This window comes from Arachis stenosperma, chromosome 3, assembly GCF_014773155.1.
Source record: "Arachis stenosperma cultivar V10309 chromosome 3, arast.V10309.gnm1.PFL2, whole genome shotgun sequence".
Taxonomy (NCBI): domain Eukaryota; kingdom Viridiplantae; phylum Streptophyta; class Magnoliopsida; order Fabales; family Fabaceae; genus Arachis; species Arachis stenosperma.
This window is the reverse complement of record NC_080379.1, coordinates 168,652,979-168,671,197: the sequence shown is the minus strand read 5'-3', so window position 1 is coordinate 168,671,197 and position 18,219 is coordinate 168,652,979. Positions and strand designations below refer to the sequence as shown.

At 32.4% G+C, this 18,219-nt stretch overlaps 2 long non-coding RNA genes and 1 pseudogene across 6 annotated transcripts; 2 read left to right on the top strand and 1 right to left on the bottom strand.

Moving 5' to 3' along the window:
- The first annotated feature begins 1,738 nt into the window (after nt 1–1,738).
- LOC130967282 (transcription factor TCP7-like) lies at nt 1,739–4,957 on the top strand (annotated as a pseudogene).
- A 1,027-nt stretch (nt 4,958–5,984) lies between these two features.
- Nucleotides 5,985–9,950, top strand: LOC130970348 (uncharacterized). 4 transcript variants are annotated; one of them, XR_009082044.1, is made up of 5 exons: nt 5,985–6,469; nt 6,548–6,636; nt 7,655–8,067; nt 8,809–8,876; nt 9,610–9,950. It is a non-coding gene; the product is annotated as an uncharacterized LOC130970348 (long non-coding RNA). The 4 variants fall into 4 exon arrangements; XR_009082045.1 differs by having other exon boundaries at nt 6,548–6,641; XR_009082043.1 differs by having other exon boundaries at nt 6,548–7,734; nt 7,829–8,067.
- Nucleotides 9,951–13,696: 3,746 nt separating this feature from the next.
- LOC130970302 (uncharacterized) lies at nt 13,697–17,803 on the bottom strand. 2 transcript variants are annotated; one of them, XR_009082037.1, is made up of 7 exons: nt 17,551–17,803; nt 17,271–17,395; nt 17,107–17,169; nt 16,112–16,232; nt 15,256–15,315; nt 14,854–14,962; nt 13,697–13,996 (listed from the first exon to the last, which is right to left on the bottom strand). It is a non-coding gene; the product is annotated as an uncharacterized LOC130970302 (long non-coding RNA). The 2 variants fall into 2 exon arrangements; XR_009082038.1 differs by having other exon boundaries at nt 17,271–17,349.
- Between the last annotated feature and the right edge of the window lie 416 nt (nt 17,804–18,219).

The window sequence follows — 18,219 nt, the reverse complement described above, 5'->3', positions numbered from 1 at the left end:
TCCAGTACTGATGTTAGTATAAACCAAACTTATTTTTTATATCATAAAAATAAAAAAATATATAGTAAAAATAATATAAATATTATTAAAAATAGTTTTGAGAGTCAATGAAATTGACTATGGGTTTTGACTCTAATAACTTCTAATGTGAATTGTTGGTTCCTCACTTAACATTTTTATTCTTATTTTATACTACCTCACACTTCATCTTTTTCTTCATGAATTTGCACTGTATATCATCTCGTTTATTTACACTGTACAAGCACTTCATTTCATTCACCCTACTAATACCAACACTTAGAAAACACATACACACATGCAAATCACAAAATAATACACGTCTTCAACACGATGCATATCCCTTTGCATAAAATAAAAACAAGAATTGCGCTAGGTACTTGATTCATTAACGGATGATGAGGTATATACTACTATAAGCAAGAGCATGTTCATAACTTCATATACATCATTGCATCTATTCTTTTGTGTTTGTATTGCAAAAAATTATGTGAATTTAGCTAAAAATCTGTGTTTTTTATTTTGTACAGGTAACTATTATGTATTCAATAATTTCACATATTTTTGTTTTTAACTCTACAAATCTCTATATTTACTTTCACATTTTTTTCTGTTTTCCAGTTTTCCTTGTTCTATTTTTTTTTCAGTTTCTCCTTGTCATTTTTTCCTTGTGATTTTTTTTTTTCAGTTTCTCCTTTTTAATTAAAAAGACAAATAAGAACAAAAAGAAAAAATATATGTCATTAAAAAGAAGAAGAAATAAGAACAATCGAGAAAAAGAAGGATAATGACCGTGATTAGTCACGGTGCGGAAGTTAGAGTGAGAGAAAATATAGTTTTCGAAATAAAAAATGTTATTTGTATATCAAAATCAGCTATTAAAATCAGTCACCAATACATTTTTTGTATAAATATATGTGTGATTTAATTTATTTTTAATGTGTATTTATATTTCAGGATATATTTTATATTGGTGACTGATTTTGATGTACACGTAGTATAATTCTTTGAAAATACAAGTAGTTTTGGTTAATAAATATTTGAGTATATACCCATTTTGATCCTCAAAAAATTTTAGACCACACATTTTAGTCCCCAACTAAAATTAATTAGTCGATTAGTACCTAACAATTAACTCTGTTAGTCACTTAGGTCCTTTACTCCGTCAACTCTAACGGAAGACAAAATAGCCCCTGATCTCATCTATTCGAAAACGACAATGTTCTCTCCCAATTTTTATCATATCTCGCATAACACTAATAGTCTAACACTGTAATTTCAAGCTACACAATGCACACTCTACAACTTCAATGTTCACAAGAAAAAAATTCTCAACTTGTTCTCAACCAATTCATACTCAGGAAACTAATGTCTATGTCTCTCAACAACTTGTCATCTTCGATGAATCCCATGAATTTAGACAACAAGTCTGATTTGTCAAAACCCATGGTCGTCGTTGCCATCTCCCTCCTCCTCTACCCTATCATCTCCATGACCACATTGTCCACCACTCTGATCGCTCCATTTAGCTTCTTCTCCAAATCAATGTTCAGTAATCGCTTCAGTTTTCATATGAGCAGCAACGACGACATTGCTCGTTGTACTGATAGCTTGGATGGGAGGTCGAAGTTGCCAGGAAAGAAGGAATGAAGCACTCAGTGTCTATTTCAAATGAGAATTTGCATATGATGTCGAAGGATAATCTTCTCATGATGTCCTAATGTCCAACAATCTATATTGCTTGCCGGAGAGTGGAGAAAGGCGTGCCTTTGAGATAGTTGTAGAACTTGGTCTCAAAGATGTCATAGACGTTGTCGGGGTTGGAGGTGATGTTATCGAGGACGTGGAAGTGGATGCTTCTGGTGGGTGAAATGCAGAGGAGGTGGATGTACCAGTCATAGAGATTTAGAAAGTGTGTGGTTCATAACATGTTGAGGTAGGTGCGACACGTGTGACAATTATACCATGGCTTAATCTTGGAGTTAAAGAGAAGGAAGGAAAAGATGAAAAAGAAAAATGTGAAGGTGAAGAAGAAGAACATGAATGTTAGAGTTATGCGATATGATAAAAACTAGGAAAGAACAGCGTCGTTTTCGAATAAAAGGGTAAGGAATCATTTTGTCTCTTGTTAGAGTTGTCAGGAATCATTTTGTCCCCTGTTAGAGTTGTTACGGGCCATTTTGTCTTCCGTTAAAATTGACGGAAGCAAGGACTTAAGTGACTAACGGAATTAATTGTTATGGACTAATTGAGTAATTAATTTTAATTAAAAACTAAAATGTCTAGTCCAAAATTCTTTGAGAACTAAAATGGGTATATACTCTAAATATTTTTAGACCAATCAACTAGTAGTCTAATTTAATTACAAAAAAAACTATACTTGTTTAGTAAAGTAAAGAGATATATAAAATAAACGATGTAATAAAATAAATTAATAAAAAATCATTAAAATTTTATAATTAATAAATATTAAATAAAATAAATTTTAATTATTATTTTTTTTGTTTTTTACCATTACTAAATACAACATCCTCTATCCACCACATATTTTCTCACATTTTTTGTTTGTAATTATTTCTTCGTCATGTCAGCAGGCTGGGAAACAACTGCCAGAATAATTTTATGGCAATTGAGAAGAAATAGTAATAATTTCAACTATAAATCACCTCAAAAGCTAAGAAAGTTTTAAAATAGTCACCAATTTTAGCGGTCAACAAAATCAGTTACTATTAGGATTGATTTTGCGATTAATTAAATTTTTTTAGAATTAAAAAAAATTAGTTGTTAAATTGGTCACTAAATTTTAATTAACGATCCATTTTTGGTTGCTAAATTAGTCATTAAAATAAAAATTAATGACCGATTTAGCTACCGATAACAAAATCAATCTAGTTGGTCGATAAAATCGATCACTATTTTTTAAATTTAGCGATGAATTATCAACCAAAACAAAAAACAAGCTTTTAGGGTATGTTGGTGGCTAAATCGGTCGCTATTTTTAATTTAGCGACCGATTTGCCGACCAATATAAAAACAAGCTTAATAGTGGTTGGTCACTAAATTGGTCGCTAAGAAGTTGGTCGCTAAATTGGTTGCTAAATGTTTAAGATATCGATCGATTTAGCGACCAATTGTAAAATGTTGGTTTTATAGCATTCATTTGCTGAATTGGTTGCTATTTTATATTTTAGTGACCGAATTAGCAACCGACTTAAAAATTTGTTGATAAAATAGTTGGTCGCTAATTCGGTTGCTAAAATAGTAGTCACTAAATCAGTTGCTAAGGGTTAATATAACGACCAATTTTAGCGACTGTTCCGAGGGTTACCTGAAACTGTAGGTCGATCTCGGACAAGATCTTCTGTACTGGTCGGAGCAGTTGTATCCGACTTGTTGGATTTGGAGGTGGTGCTGATCCTTTGTCACCAGAGAGTGGTGGTACCTGCAAGGGACTCCAATGCTTAAGTTAGTAAGGGTATTAAGCAGGTTTTTAGTAGAATCAGAGTATGAGTTATACCTGGGTGCTCCAGTGTATTTATAATAGTGTGGAGTGACTTTTTTTAAGATAAGATAGTTATCTTTATCTTATCTTTGAGGGGAGTTATCTTATCTTGAAGGGAACTGCCCTTATCCTTTTAAGCTTGGGCTGATTTTGGACTTGGATCGTGTTCCTCTGTTTGGGCAATCTTTAGGCTCTCCTGTAGAAGAGATCGGGTAGTCCTGTCTTGAGGAAGTCGGTCGACTCAGCCCGAGTCGACTCAGCCCGGGTCGACTCAGCCCGAGTCGTACATCTCGATTCAGGGCATGAACAGCGACCAACTATAAAATTTTAATATTAAAACAGTTGGTCATTAAATCAGTCGCTATTAGCAATCGAATTTGCAACCAACTAAAAAATAAAGTTTACAAATTAATTAATTGCTAAATCAGTTATTGATTTAAATAATAGGAACAAACTAGATTTTAAATAAAGAGTAAAGGACAAATCCGTCCCTGACCTTTTTTTTTTGCGGACATTTTCGTCCATGAGGATTGGAAAATACTTTAATGTCCCTGACCCCTTGAAAAAGTGGACATATTTATCCCTCCGTTAGAGTCGCTCCGTTTGCCCTGACGGAAAATGGTGACGTGGCTCCCGTGGCGCTGACGTGGCCCCCGTGGCGCTGACGTGGCTGTTATGGGCTGCCACGTTGGATGGGCTTTTGAAAATAGGACGTATTAGTCCCCAGGGACCAAAACGTCTTCGTTTCTCCCCCACCCCCAATCTATGAAATCCTATGAGCCCTAATCCTTCAAATGCAGTGTGAAGGTGAAGCGGATGAAGGAAGAAAGGGAGCATTCCAACTCATGGCATCCGACGAAGCTCGGCCCCAAGTCCGACGGCCAGACCATCGAGTGGTTCCTCAGCCAGGCCGAGCCCTCAATCATCGCCACTACCAGAACCAGAACCACTCCCGCCAGCTTCTCCTCCGTTTCCGTCTCCGTACGCGGCGGTGCTGGCTCTCTCTCTTCTCCTTCCTCAACCTCCGCAGCGTCTTCGCTCGACTACAAGCCCTTGCTGGCTCCCAATCCCTTCATACTCGGCAAGCGCATACGCACCGACGACGACACTTCCGCCAAGGCCGACGGCGTCTTCGTGGGGCCCGCCATAGGGTCCTTAGTAGGCCCCGGAGCTCCCGCGGGGCTCTGGGCCCTCCCGGCTAAGCCCGATTTTGGTCAAATTTGGAGTTTCGTAGTGGCTGCTCCTCCGCTGGAGATGGTTGTGCAGTCGGCGGCGGTGTCGGTGTCTCAATAGCAACAAGCTTCTTTGTTCGTTCATCATCGGCATCAGCAGCAGCAACAAGCCATGGGAGAAGCTTCGGCGGCGAGGCTAGGAAATTACCTTTCTGGACATCTGAATTTGCTGGCTTCTAAGTCGGGAGGGCCTGGAAAATTTTAGGTTTAGGACTCTTTTGTTTTTAGTTTTTTTAGTGGAGAAGTCCATGAATTCAATTAGGATTTGTTTTAAGTTATTTATTATGATGATGATGAATTGCTGCAGATTGAGGCTGGAAGCAGTTTTCAGAACCTTGATCATCAGTGTTTGCTGTGTGCAAGTACAAATGTAGCTTGAAAATTCATAATGTTGGTTGTGATTAAAAGAAAGTAAAGTTCTCCAAGTTGGAGAGACTAATAAGCTTTGTAATGATAATGGGATTGCATTATTGGTTGCTTGATTTTTGAGTTTTTCACTTACTCTCGTCCATCATGTCCTAAATCCTAATGGAGTGTACAAGTTTGGTTGTTGTTGCAGCCAACTCAAGTGCAACTAGTAGATTTAGTGTTAATGGTGGTCAAGCTCAACTCAACTTTGTTCCCAATTTATTGGAGTACACAACTCAACACAACACACCACACTACATTCCAATTCCTGTGAAAGAATTCATGTGTTGTTCTTGTTAATCATATGGGTTTTGGCACAGCTTGATGGATGGTGAGTGGTGTGGTGAGTAGTCAATGCTATCCTCTCTCTTAATCTCTCTATTTCTTTCACTTTCACATGTATTGTTCTTGTTAATGATATGTTCTTGTTCATCATGATGTTGTTTTCTGAAGTCACTATAGTGTGGGTGAAAGACCAGTATTTTTTGAGGTTACAGGATTTCATAGATTGGAGGTGGGGGAGAAACGAAGACGTTTTGGTCCCTGGGGACTAATACGTCCTATTTTCAAAAGCCCATCCAACGTGGCAGTCCGTAACGGCCAGGTCAGCGCCACGGGAGTCACGTCATCGTTTTCCGTTAGGGCAAACAGAGCAACTCTAACGGAGGGATAAATATGTCCACTTTTTCGAGGGGTCAGGGACATTAAAGTATTTTCTAATCCTCGAGAACGAAAATGTCCGCAAAAAAAAAGGTCAGGGACGGATTTGTCCTTTACTCTAAAATAAATTAAAAAAATAACTCACTTTTCAACCCTAACCCGAAGCTCTCTCCTCACCCAGCGTACTTCTCGCGGCTCCCTCACTCTCCGGCGGAGTGGAGAGAGAAGTCATTTTCCGTCGAGTCCTGGTCGGCGCCGTTCTCGTCAGAGACATTCTTGTCGGTGCCATCTCTCCTCCTCGAGTCTTTATCGCCGTCTGCCCCTCGCCGCGTGCTTCCTCTGCTCGTTCCGCCATTGTCGCAGATCGTCACATTGTTGCTCGTAGATCGTCCTGTCCAGATCTGCCGTAGATCGTTCCATTCTCAGGGTTCTTAAAGGCATTCTAGTCTTCTTGCTGTCCTGAATGGTGGTAAATCATGTGAGGATAAGCAAAAACAGAAGCAAGAGGAAGCTTCTACTTCTGAGAATCAATCACCGTGCTGGTGCCTCCGCTGAACTTCGCCGTGGTGGACAACGGCATTTTCCGCTCTGGTTTTCCCGAACCCGCCAACTTCGGGTTCCTGAAATCGCTCCACCTCCGTTCCGTTATGTGAGTTTCCCTGTTCTGTTCTTTGACCTTTACCTGTTTGATGAATGGATTTTGATCTGAGAGTGTATTTTCGTGAAGATGTTTGTGCCCCGAGCCCTATCCGGAACCCAATTCAGAATTTCTGAAGTTTCATGGAATTAGGCTTTTCCAATTCGGGATCGATGGCTGTAAGGTTTCGTAATTTCTCCTTTCATTCTGGTCTTGATCACAACAAGTAATTTAAGTATAGCTTTCAACAAGTAATTAGACTTTTTATATGTAGTTGAAGCTTCTGGTGTAGAATCATATCACAAACACTGATTGTGATATAAACACAAGCATGCACACTGCATTATGTGCTGAACTAGGAAGATGATTTCAGCAGGGATTGGTTATGAATTTATCAGACAATTAGACATGATCACATCACATGAATATTATTTCCAAGAATCTAGCATTTGAATGCCATATATCTGGTTCCCTTTAACATTTCAGTTGAATTATAAGTTCACCTCCACAAGCTCCATTTCATATTCACTGTATAATCCAATATACAAACACCAAATGTGTAATATATTAATAGGAGCTTCAGAAGAGACTCTAATGCTTGCCGAACCTATGGCTGGTAGTTGTGCCTGCTCATACGAATTTGGTCTTTATGTGATGTGCTGCTGCTTGTTTCAAATAATATTATGTAGATGAATGTTATTTAAAAGTAGTTTCCCTCCTTGGCTTGCACAGCACAACTGATCCTACTACTGGATTCATATCCAAAGAGTTGTCAAGTGAATAGTGGCTATTTTATGTGCTGCTCCAAGGAAGCCTTTAGAATTAGTGTGGTGATGAAGATATGAGTAGTCCGCAGAAAGTTCCTATAAGTTTAATAATTCTGCTTCTTGTTGTTACATTAGAGAAGGTTTAAAAAAAAAACACTGCACGAGTCCATGGTAATTTTTGTTCTTGTAGCTTCTCCCTTGTCCAATACAGATTATAGTATCTTATTAATTAAAGTTTTGAAGCTGCCTGATATAGTGAACTCAATCATTCATGTTTGCTTTCCACTGGATAATGACATTTTTATCTGGGAGTTAAGGCTACGCTATGGGGATGCCTTGGCCCTTGGGTTATTTCTCTTAACTGGAAAAAGATTCACAATATTAAGTTTTCAACTTATGTCTTAAATTATGTACTATTATATATTCTCAGCGTTGATTACACTTGTGGGTAGGAACCCTTTGTCAACATCCCAAAGGGTACTATTTGAGAAGCTTTGAAAGTAGTCCTAGGTATTACACACTCTTTAACTTCTTTACTACAATGTTAGCCCTTAGCACAACCTGTTGAGCGATATATTAATCTAACGTTGTTTGCTTGCATCAGATGTTAGAAACCACCCGTGCTAATTCATTGTAAACGAGGGAAGGTACTAAAATTTGTTTTTCTTGTTCCCTGTTACTAACACTTGAGTTATTACTCCCAGACTTAAGGTTTTTAGCTTTTGCATGATGAGTTTATGGTCGCTAAAGATCTGTTTTTATACATCTGGGAAACCATCATCTGCTGCTGGATTGACTGCAACAGTTGCTAAGGAACCAGAAACTGGAGAGTTTTGTATTGAGGTAAATGACATAACTACTATTTTATGCTTCTGGGTTTAGAAAGTAATTATGGTGTCAAATGAGGTCAACAGGGCTTCTCCGGGAGATATTTTTAAGTTCACAACTATTTGAAACCTGTACTATTTGTTGTAATTTGTGTTTGAGTGGCATGTTTTAATTTGTTTTGCTAATTTTAAACATGTTTTAATTTGCTTCTCCTCTCGTATAAAGATCCTAAAGTATGAGCTGCCTTTGCTTTCTTCAATTTACACTTGGAAATAGAATTGGATTTTTTTGAGTTTCAGTTACCCGATTCCGACAAATTAAATTAAGCTAATAGGAAATGACTGAAAAAAAAAGAAGGGTTACTCACTACTAAAAGATTAATTAAGGGATGAAAAACTATCTCGCATTGAATTAAAAATATTAACTCCAATACGGAAAGGAAGGGATTGAAGTCCTTAGTGATAATAAACTGGCTTGAATTAGTTTATATATGTAGTGTTAATGTCTGAAGTGATTATAAAATATAAATACACCCATCACATACGAAATGATCACTAGTTTTAGGCATATAGCAAACCCTACTAATAAATACACCCATCAATTCAACTCAGTCACACTTGATTGATGGCAGCATTGCATAGTGCCATGTTTAAAAATAAGGTAGGACAAATACCCTTTTTCTAATTTTTATTTTATGAGCTTGTTTTTTGTGCTAACTGCATTTTTTTATTATTTTTACTTTTTTTCCCCTTGTAGTGTGGAGTCTGGTGACATTGATCTAAGGCTAAGGCTATTAATCCTTATTCTGCATCTGCACTCTACAGGTAAATTCATGCTTTCCTTCTATTCTATAGTTCTATGGTTCTTTATATGGGTTTAGTTTTCTTCTGGTCTTTTATCTTTGAAAATCTTTAATCTTGGTTCCTGAAAAATTTTGATGTAGATTATAGGGTGCAAGTTTTCCTTAAGCCATTATAAATAGGAACTAGTAGTTTCTCTATGCGTCATTCTACTTTCTCGGGAAAATTTTGACTCTTCTATGTGCACAATCTTAATTTTATTATTGGAGCCGAAGTTCTTAACACGTTTATATTTCAAACTTTCTACTTCCTAAGCCTTTAGCAATATCTTGTTAAGATATTCGGATATTCTTATATAGGCATAAGTTTAGACACAATATATTAATTATATTATTCATGGATCCTACCGACTTTTATGTAAGTGTGTCTAAAGATAAGATATTAGACTTTTGTCTATACAATAAATCTTGAAGAATGGATATTGTCACTTTTATTTTGATAATGTCACTTTTTTTTTTTACAAATTTATGTATACATATAATACAAAAAAATTATGTGTAAAGTGACATCATAAAATATGGGAGCAAAATTATCCTTTTCTTAAATCTTGATGCACCAAAACTCACAAGTTGGGTGTTACAAAACAGGTTTACTTTTCAATCAGCAGTAAAAAAAGTAAAAATAAAAACACAATTATTTTGGACATGAATTGGTTTAAGTAAGTTTTATTCATTTTCCATTTTCTTTCTTGTGATAGTGTTTTGGCAACCTTGGTGAAGAACAAAGTTGTGCCTGATCCAAGATTCAAGGTTAAGATTGCTTAAAGATTCTGTTGTGGTTTGTATTGGTTGCAGCTCCAAAAGCAGTGGAAAAATGAAAGAGAAAAAATTAGTGCAGAAAATCAGAAATTGTTGAACCATATTGATTGTTCATGAATAGAGCAAAGTTATGTTATTCATGAATTATTTTTCTCTTTAGTCTAGATTGTGGATAATAATTTTGATGTATTTAGGAATTTTCAATATTTTAAATTTTATATTTTTATGTAGACATGGTGAATGTTTTTGGTATTTATTAGAAAAATTGATTTATGTTTAATTTTTTTTATATTTTGTGGAAATATAATTATTTATGAAATTAAGTTTTAATTTAATAGTGGTAAATGTAAAATTAGTAAAAATATATAATTACAAGATTAGGAATAGTGACTGCTTTAGTGGCCAATTTAGCGACCCATTTTAAATTTTCAAATCAGGCATCATTGACCAATTTCATCGGCGACGGATTTAGCAACCGAAAATTTGGTTGCCATTTAGCGATCGATTTACTTAGCCACCGATTTAGCGACGAAAAATTTGGTTACTATTTAACAACCGATTATGTTAGTGACCGATACTCTTTAGTGAGGGGTCTGGTGGCCTTGTTCAAAAATCGGTCGCTAAAATCGGTTGCTAACAGTTAGTGACTGAAGTTGGTCGCTATTTTCTAATTAGCGACCACCAGAATTAGTAATTAAATCAGTTGCTATTTTGGTAATTTCTTGTAGTAAGTTCTCATTCTCTATGTACATACTCTACATTCACATCTAATCACAATGTAATTCACTCTTCATTCTTCTCTGCTTCTTCTCTCCCATATTTTGTTTCCTTGCACTTCAAGATTCTGAACTATTGAGTTTTTGACACTTTATTTTATGTATTGTTATGTTATTTTCCCCCTTTTACTTTTACCACTTTTATAACCAAATCACTGTAATCACAATTAATACTATAATCCATATCTATAAAAAGATGATAATGAAAAGGAAAGAACGGTTCGACTTTTAAATGCGCTTCATGTATTTATCCACGTAACCACAAATAAACTTTAAGATGCTGTCATTCATCCAATACTGATGTTAGTACAAGCCAAACTTATTTTTTATATCATAAAAATAAAAAAAATTTATATAGTAAAAATAATATAAATATTATTAAAAATAGTTTTGAGAGTCAATGGAATTGACTATGGGTTTTGACTCTTAATAACTTCTAATGTGAATTGTTGGTTCCTCACTTAACATTTTTATTCTTATTTTATACTACCTCACACTTCATCTTCTTCTTCATGAATTTGCACTGTATATCATCTCCTTTATTTACACTGTACAAGCACTTCATTTCATTCACCCTACTAATACCAACACTTAGAAAACACATACACACATGCAAATCACAAAATAATACACGTCTTCAACACGATGCATATCCTTTTGCATAAAATAAAAATGCATATCCTTTTGCATAAAATAAAAACAAGAATTGCGCTAGGTACTTGATTAATTAACGGATGATGAGGTATATAGTGCTATAAGCAAGAGCATGTTCATAACTTCATATACATCATTGCATCTATTCTTTTGTGTTTGTATTGCAAAACATTATGTGAATTTAGCTAAAAATCTGTGTTTTTTATTTTGTACAGGTAACTATTATGTATTCAATTTCACATATTTTTGTTTTCAACTCTACAAATCTCTATATTTACTTTCACATTTTTCTGTTTTCCTTGTATTTTTTTCCTTGTTCTATTTTTTTTTTCAGTTTCTCCTTGTCATTTTTTCCTCGTTATGTTTTTTTTTTTCAGTTTCTCCTTTTTAATTAAAAAGACAAATAAGAACAAAAAGAAAAATATATGTCATTAAAAAGAAGAAGAAATAAGAACAATCGAGAAAAAGAAGAATGGAAAGAAGGATAATTAATGACAGTGATTAGTCACAGTGCGGATGTTAGAGTGAGAGAAAATATAGTTTACCTTTGGAAATACAAGTAGTTTTGGTTAATAAATACTAGTGTAGAGCCCGGACTACGCCCGGATCGTATATATAATTTATTTTATTGTATTTATATATAGTTTATTTAATAAAAAAATTAATATATATTTATGATCTAATATATATATATATATATATATCAATTATATTATCTTGTAATGAATATATATTTATTGATATTAAAATTTATTATTTTTATTTTAAATTTTTTTATGCATAAAATTTGTTAGGCAAAATAAAATATTATTTTATTCTCTATTTTTGATAGATGAAATAAACTTTTTTTTATTTTATATTAATGAATTTTATTTATATGTGAAAAACTATTATGTATCCGTACTTAAAAAAAATTATAATACTACGTTATTATTATACATAAAAAAACATTAAATTGATTATACAAATATTTTTATTGTAATTACATAGACAACGATTATTAATTGTGTGATATTCAATTATATATTTAGACTCGAATCTAACTAATTCAGTTTATGATAAGTGTATTATTAAGTAATTAAATAATAAATTCTACAAATTGCATTGATGTGTGTTATTTAATATTCATAAACCGAGCTAAAATGTACAATAATAAAATCCTAATAAGCTTATTATAAGGTCTTTAGATCTTGTCGTTGACACATAATGAATTATATTAACTGAATAATAACATTCACCATTCTCGTAATAGAAAAAATAATATTTATAATTACATCACCATCTTCCTATCAGAATGCTACTTTCGATACTTTAAATACAAAATCACTATATACAATAGTATTTCAGCAATCCTTCCTTCTTCTCTTATCTAATATGTGACTACAAAGAAGAACCAAGTTTCCAGCTGATATACATATATTAGTTATATTGTCCTGCAATTCGAATATATGCAATTCTAAATCTAAACTCCTATGTTTTTATGTAGTGTGTAATTTTTCTTTTCCTATGATCTCTAAATGAGACTTGTTTTCTTACCTTATAATTGATGTACCAAAACTCGTGAGTCAGTGTACTTAATTTATTTTATTATATTTATGTATAATTTATTTATACAAAAATTAATATATATTTATTAAACGAATTAATTTACTTAGTACATAGATAAATTAAGTGATTAATATCTTTTGTTATATTAAATTCTTATTCTTTAATAAATAAATTCCAATAAAAATTACTCAAATATCGCATCAACAAATTCCAACTATTAATTACATAAACTAATAATGATGTATTCTCAAAAAATTAGACACATTTGTCATATAATTTCATCAGCATAATTACTCCAATAAAATAAAACAACAATTGAGATATACAGTTATTTAACACAATAGTTGATACAACATAATTAATATTTTTGTTCTACTTAAGCATATATAATTGGCTAATTTATTAAAGTTTCTGCCTCATCAATTTTAATTTTTGTTTCAAAAATTTTTTCATTTCCTATACATATTCAATAGAAGATAGTTTAATTTATCACAAAATATATTATTCTAGTATAAAAATACACAAAGTTCATTGATGTTAAAACATTAATGTTGAAACATAGAACCACACTAAATAAATTTTATTAAACTAACATAATTTCAATTAGACTCTTATAAAAAAACATAACGAAATATATTTTTGTATTTTTTTTTCTTTTTTGTACATTTGTCAATCCTCTCCTTCACTTTTACCTGCTCTTTTTCTTACAAAGAATTAGAAATACTTAAAATTTAGTTGCAGATAAATCAAAACATCATATATTCAATATTTAAAAAAAAAAAGATAGGACATAAAATTAATAGAAAAAAAGCAATAATATAGTTAATAGAAGACAAACATAATAGATTATCCAATAACATAATGTTAGGGATAAATTTTAATTACTGGTTAATCACGTCAGGTGCTCAACAAATAAGAACAGAAGAGTTCATCCAAAAAGAAAGCACCAACTTATTACATATATCAAAAGACTCCAACTATACTTTATAATATTCTTATTTTACTAATATGTTCAACATAGCACCCATAACATTATTATATACACATATATAGCAAGCAATTAATTTACACCATAGGCTTAAACACTCTTCAAACTCTCAACAACTAAGACACGTATCCAATACTGCATAATAAACAATTGACAAATTGAAATACACATGAATACGTACCGAATGCTTATCCCTGAATAAGAAACTAAAATAGAAGTCTAAGGAGATGGTGCTTGCTATCAAGTCATCCAAGTCATTATAAGGAAAATATTATTCGTATTTGTATGTGTGTAAAATCATGGCCAACTTCAAAGTTTTGGGGCATAGATCGTGATTTCGTAATATGTATATGTTACTACCTGCCAGAGAGAAAATATTAAGCCCTGATTAATTTGAGACACTAAAAAAAGAAAAAAAAAATCAAATAAATATCATAAATTTTCGCCAATGTAAATTAAGATGACTCAAAAATCAAATCACACAGCCTATGACCCAACAACAAATTAAAACTAAACAGCTAGAAATTGATTTGTTACTAATTACTAATAATAATAAGAAAAGATTAAATAACACAATGCAAGGAACATACCTTTAATCCACACAATTTTCACGTTTACAAAGTGATTTAGTATTCAATTTTCACACCTTTAATCCAAGCAATTGAAAATTATGAACATTGAGAATAGCTCAATTTTTTTATAATCTTATCTTATATTGCAATAAATTGTTATTAACAGATGAAATTTTCAAGCTAACATATTCTTTCAAAGGAACCATGTACAATCCCAACTGGAAAAAAATTGCTTTTGACCTGTTTATTTCCGAAATCAAACACATAAAAACACAGGATCAATCTCTATCTGAAGACATTATTCTTACCAAAGCAGTTCACATATAAATTATCTATACTTATTGGAACTTCCTCATATTGTAGTAGCCAAAGAGTATTTTTTTTTTTTTTGCCAAAACAAAAACATGAAGATCAGACCAAGGCAACAACAAACACCAAAACTACAGTAGATAAAAATAAATTCGATTTGACTATAAATTCGATTTTTCACTCCTGCTATGCACACCAAATTACTTATAAAGCAGTGACAGCCACACTTTCCTTTTATACCTATGAATCCTCCAACCGACTGAAGATGCAAAGCAACTAAATGCTTCCCCTAGCTATACCCAATGCATAGGAAATAATAAGTCATAAAAGTGATACCTTTTAGCTATTCAACATCTTCAAGTGAGCTTTCTTCTTTTTTTTTTTTTTTTAACATTGAAAGTTCAGCCTCATGCTTAGCTAGAGCAGATTTCTCTTCAAAAGCAGTCTATACATTATGTCAGTAGAATTAGAACAAAAATTACTTCCTTCAAAAGCAGAGGCCATCAATTTATCAGAAGACAATAATTAATACTTTGATCTATTTTATGAAGCAGACAACAGTCATAAGCTAATGTCAAAACAAAAGTAACTGCATCCTATATAATATGCACTAAAGCTATATATTATATCCTACTCAAAGATTCCCACCAAGAATTATAACACACTACTATGAAAGCATTTCCTTAAAAATGATACTTTTACCCAACAATTATATGTAATAACAGGAAACTTACGTACCTTTTGGTGCCTCCTTTGAACAATGCAATCATGGCTAAGCAAAGTTGTAACATTTTGATACTGGTCAAAATGAGAAAAGTTTTAAAAAAATATACAACAATAATCTAAAGACATATATCTAGGAAAGACATAAAAATTAGATAAAATAATCAATTCATTCAAATTCTAAAAATATAGATAGAAGGAAGGATATATGATATAGTTAAAACACCATGTTGAATTAACTGGTATATTCAATGGGATTCAAGTATTATTTTTAAGCTTACAGGGTCAAGTAAAAGCAATTAGGATCATAAAAGCTTCATTTCCCAAAACCTGTTTCTCCTCTGTTTTTAGTAAAAAAGCCAAATGAAATATCTAGTTTAGAAATGATGATTTTTTTTTTGTGAATGCTATAGTATCTAAGACATGGTGCTTAACTTACTAAAATATTTAATAAACTTTAAATATTTTACTTTTACTTTATACATTTTATTTTTTACTTATAAAGTAAGTTAGACAATTTAGGCACCACAATGAAAAAAACCATAAAATTCACCTTTTTTTAAGCAATAGTGTTATTATGAACTTATATACTGATTCTTCTTCACAGAAACAAACGCAAACTGCACCAGTGTATATGAACGAACCTATCTCCTTAGCACTTTGAGTACTTATTATTAAAAGTTCATACACACACTAAATCAATGCTTTTCCATCATATACATAAACAAATAAATATTGTTGGAATAATTTAGTTTTGAAATTTACTTAAAACTTAAATACAATAATAAAAGAAGTAAGGAAATAACTAACATCATAAATCCTCTTTCCTCAAGGATTTTTCAGCCCTTTTCAAAACTGACTACTTTCTAACCTTAGCTTTAGTTGTCAAAGCAGCAACATTCTTATTTTCCTTTAAGAACATCATAACAATCATTGCCAAGCCTCAAGAGATGCTTTTGGTGCTGGAACACTCCAACCTCCACTTACACTCCCTGCCAAAATTAATTATCTGATCAACTATGAGGGAAAAAAAAAAAGAAAAAAGAGAAGCAGATTAAACAAAAAGACATAATTAGTCACCAAAAAAAACAAAAAGACATAATTTTTAAAAAATAATTCAACTTTGGAGATCTATTGAAAGGAAATAAATTTTTACTCCTCTCTAGATGTTTTGCCCATATACCATCAAAAGTGTTAGATATTTTTCATTCTTATAAAATCTCCAATAGATATAGAAAATTACGCAGTTATGGAAATTTTTTTGACGTCGCTCATAAGCTTCGTAGTTCATAATAAGAAAAAATCAAGGGCATTTTGATTTGATCAAGTAATGACAACAATTCTGGAAATGGAAATGGGATTGTCCTTTTCTCAATATTTTAAATGAAGAATGAAATTGTTTCTAAATTTTTTAAAAGAAAGAGCAAAATGGTTCATCAAATTTGTATGAGAAGTTGTATGAGAAGGCACACTGCATATGTAAGAAAGAAACAAACCATAATACAAAATTAGAACAAACAAAGGCATAAATCAAAGCAAAGAAGCCCAATAAATTACCACAGAAAATTTCCAAAATCAAATCTTTTTCCTCAAATCAAAATAAACGACACACGACCTTACCTTAATTCAAAAATAACGAAACACAAATTATCAACAGATATAAATTCAGAAATTTAAACAAATGAAAAATCATGTTTAAATTTTAAAAAACCAAGAAGAAACAAAGGCCAATGCAATAAGGAAAAATATAAAATCTTAAATTTATTCCAAATTTGCATGAAAATAATTATAATATAAAAAAATTGTACAACTTTCGTTGGTGATAATGATAAACAGGGGAAAAAAAGAACATAGAAAAGGGGTTACCTGAAATTGAAATTGAAGATAGCACCAACTGTTGCTATTTCATTGCTTCTCAATATGAGTTCCCTTCAAAATGGTAAAAATATTTCAACTTCAGCAATTTCAGAAAATAGGTAATTAAATTCAATAGTTTCATATCTTTGTAAAGAGAAAATAATAAAGTGTACCTTCAGTTCAAGTTGCTGTTGCTGTTGTTGGATTTGGTGCAAAACTTGAGGTTGGTGTAGAAGGTGCTAGAAGAAAATGCTGCCATTGAAGCCATTGTTGGTTATGACTTGTTAGAAGAAAAGAGCTGAAAAAATTGAAAGGCTATGTTTACAGCAAAGCATTATGTATATACAAACAGATCAAAGTATTGTTTAGAGGAGAAACCCTCAAATCAGAGCTGTAGCACATAAGTTAAGGGTACAACGAAAAAAAAAAAAAGGCAGCTTCCATTGTGCTTACCTGTAACATCCTTTGAGTATTACCGGTTTCACCTTCCTGCTCGGATCCGACGATTTCTTCCAGAAGAAGAGATCAGCATCCCAGTTATCAGTGCCAGTAAGGTCGTCACGATCAGGACCACCGAACCCGACACGGTGTTGCCGAGCAACACGCCCAGCACTGACTGAAATGTATGCAAAAAATCGGTGTTCCAAAAATCGCGAGCGAGTGTGAGTGAGACAGACCGATTCTCTGTTTCGAATGTGACCTATGAGCTGAGAATTGAATGGAGAAACAAACAAAATGTGGGCAAAAAAGATATTTAAAGAATAATTTTGAAATTCAAAAATTTTTTGGAAGAAAAATTCCCGCTCAAGAAAGTATCCTGTCTTGTCTGAATAAAGAACCAAGGAAAGAATTGTTGAATACAATATTTCTCATTCATTAAAAATAAACACTTGTCAAATTTTTAGGATAACACTTGTCAAACGTAATTACAAAAAAGATTATACGTGTTTGGTAAAGTAAAGAGATATATACAAAAACGATAATATTTAGTAATAAAATAAATTAGTAAAAAATAATTAAAATTTTATAATTAATAAATATTAAATAAAATAAATTTTAATTATTGTTTTTTGTTTAGGTCTTTTACCATTATTAAATACAACATCGTCTATCCACCACATA